Below are 3,092 nucleotides of genomic sequence, written 5' to 3' on the forward strand. Positions count from 1 at the left end.
ATTGCTAGAGATTCATCTTTGTCAGGCTATTTATTCTGTGTAGGACACTCCTTGGCCTCCACTAAGGCCAGAGACTGCTGCTGACATGTCATCTCCCCTCGTTATTAAGATACCAGAACTAGAGAGAAGTTCTGCCCCATTGCCCCAGCATATAAGCGAATGGTTCTCAACCTTTAAGACCCCCCCCCCGCCAAACAGAAAACACCAGCTTTTAGTTTTCACTCACTTGTCAGCTGTGGGGTAGGGGAAATAGTAAAGCAGTTAATCTGTGGCAAAGAAATCAGAAACAGCACAGCAGGTCAGAATGCTTTTGACACTATACATTCCTATTTGAAATCTCTGGGCTTACCTTGTGAGTTGTGTAGATGCTCGCACACTGAAACAGTGCGAATATTGTGCATCACCCCTAAAAGGAGCTGACAGCACCCTGCTTGAAGGCTGGCTGCATGACGGCACAGCACCAACATGGTGCTTTAGTGTACAGAGCTGAGCTGTGGCTCTTGCAAGCTGCTGTAGGCCCCACCACAGTGATAAGTCATAGCACTTTCCTACCACTACCAGAAATTAAATCCCCACTTATTTACCAGAGAGCATTGCCCACCCCCACCAAATCCTCCTTTAGGAAAGAAGCATCCCCTTGGAGAGAAAGTGGGGGAGGTCCTTATCTTAATACTGAGTGCAAAAGGGAAAAGCAGATGCAACCTACTTAAAAACATGTTGAAATCCAGTTGTCAGGTCTAGTTTGTCCTTTCTGCTGCCTGAGCCCCCAAGGGTGAAAGGCTCCTATAAAAATTCAGAGATCCGATGTGCAATAGTGAAAGTTGTGTAGGACAGAAAGCCTCAGTAGCAAGAAAACAAAGTCCAAAGTCTCTCCCCTATGCTAGGACAGGCTTACACCTGCAGAGATAAAATGCCCCTGAAAAGATACCCAGTTCTCACAGGTGCTTTTACTCTAGTCACCCAAGGCTGAGGTATTGCCTAACTGGATAAAACAAATGTTGCAGAGACTTTGTACCTGGATGTTTTATTTATAGTGTCAAGTTGTTGACTCTACAAGCAATAAAGAAATGGAATCAGCAGCTCACTTGCAGTGTTTGAGGACGTGAATAAATAGCTTTTGTCACCACACTGGTGGGTGCAAGTCTCAGCCTGCTGCGTCTTCTGGCAGGCACAAAGCTGAAAAAGTCTCCGGGTTGCAGGTTTTATATTAACACAAGTCACATTTCAGCTCCTGTTGGGCACACGCCAGTCTCATGTTTGCATTGTTCTCTGCCAGATCTTGTGAGATTAGCAGGGAGAAGCCCTCTAGGCCAGAGGGCAAAGCTGGTGGATTAAGACTCCACCTTCAAAATTGCAAAAAGCCCTGACAAAACCAACAAGCTAAGTGTCTGCCACCTCATACTACACAGCACATCTAAACTGCAACCAGACAACACCCCAACTGCTTCCTTCTGAAGTCAGACACACACTTCTAGTAAAAGATGTTGGACCAGCTCACAGGACTCAAATCCTGCTGATCCTAGAAGGAATTTAAGTGAGGTAAGGAGAATAGTTGGGGAGGCACTGAGGTCCCAGAAGGGAGGGGAGTCAGGTGTCCAAGAAGAATGGTTGTTCCTTAAGGAGACCATCCTCCAAGCCCAAAGAGAGGTAATCCCTATGTGGATCAAAGAGGGCAAGAGGGCACAAAAGTCCCCATGGCTCACCAAAAGCCTAGATGTCATAGATCTTCAGGTTGGAAGGGACCTTGGAAGATCATTGAGCCCAGCCCCCTGCCCAAAGAGCAGGAAATCAGCTGGGTTTATAGGATCCCAGCAAGATAAGCATCTAATTTGCTCTTGAAAGTGTTCAATGGGAGGTGCTTGAACCACCTCCGCCGGCAGGCTGTTCCAGACCTTGGGGGCTCGGACAGTAAAGAAATTCTTCCTTATGTCCAACCTGTCAAACTATTTTCCTTTTTTATGACCGTTCGACCTCGTCATCCCTTGGGGCGCTCTGGTGAACAAACGTTCCCCCAGATCCTGGTGGTCACCCCTGATAAACTTATAGTTGGTCACCAGATCACCCCTGAGCCTGCACATTTCCAGGCTAAAGAGCCCCATGGCTCTCAGCCTGTCGTCATAAGGTCTGTTTTTCTGACCTCTGATCATGCGTGTGGCTCTTCTCTGGACTCCCTCAAGCTTCTCCACATCCTTTTTGAATTGTGGAGCCCAAAACTGGACATGGTACTCCAAAGCATCCAGGAACGTCTCCTAGCAAAAAGGGAGGCACACACCCAATGACAGGGAGGGGCCATCCCCAGGGAGGACTACACTGCGGTTGCTCAGGGCTGCAGCAGGGCAGTCAGGAAGGCCAAGGCAGAGATGGGACTGGGACTAGCTTCCCGGATCAAGAACAACAAGAAGTTCTTTTTTAAATACATAGGGGGTAAAAAGAAGGTACCGGGTAACGTGGGGCCTCTGCAGGACATGCTAGGAAATCCGGTTGTTGCACCAGACAGCAAAGCTAGCCTAAACTTATTTAACAATTTCTTTGCCTCCATTTTTCTGAGCAGGGACCAGGTCACCCCCCACCTCTGGGAGCCCTCAGGCCCCAGGGGAGGCACACCTAGGCCAAGGATCAGTGAGGATCTAGTCAAGGAACTTCTGGAGGGACTGGATGCATTTAAATCAGCTGGTCCGGACAATCTCCACCCCTGAGTGCTGAGGGAATTAGTAGTCGTTGCGGGACCCCTGGCACAGCTTTGCAAGCACTCATGGTGCTCTGGTGTGGTGCCAGAGGACTGGAAAAGGGCCAACGTGGTTCCCATTTTCAAAAAAAGGCAGGAAGGAGGACCCAGGAAACTACAGGCCAGTTAGTCTTACCTCAATCCTGGGTAAGCTTTTTGAGAGATTTAGTCAGATAGGTCACTAGCTGGCTAGAGGGCCACACCCAGAGAGTGGTAGTGGACAGGTCCTATTCAACCTGGGAGGGATGTAGGCAGTGGGGTCCCCCAGGGCTTGATCCTCAGGCCTGCACTGTTCAACATCTTCATCAGCAACTTAGACAAAAGGGCTAAGAAGCACCCTGTTCAAATTTGCAGATGGACATTAAGA

General features: G+C 48.8%; 1 protein-coding gene across 1 annotated transcript in view; it reads left to right on the forward strand.

Annotated features, from left to right (window-relative positions):
* The window catches only part of EPS8L3 (EPS8 like 3), a 22,139-nt gene that overhangs the window by 16,128 nt on the left and 2,919 nt on the right, over nt 1–3,092 (forward strand). The gene's annotated exons all lie outside the window — the stretch shown is intronic.

This window comes from Crocodylus porosus, unplaced genomic scaffold, assembly GCF_001723895.1.
Source record: "Crocodylus porosus isolate Cpor-Errol unplaced genomic scaffold, CroPor_comp1, whole genome shotgun sequence".
Lineage (NCBI taxonomy): Eukaryota > Metazoa > Chordata > Crocodylia > Crocodylidae > Crocodylus > Crocodylus porosus.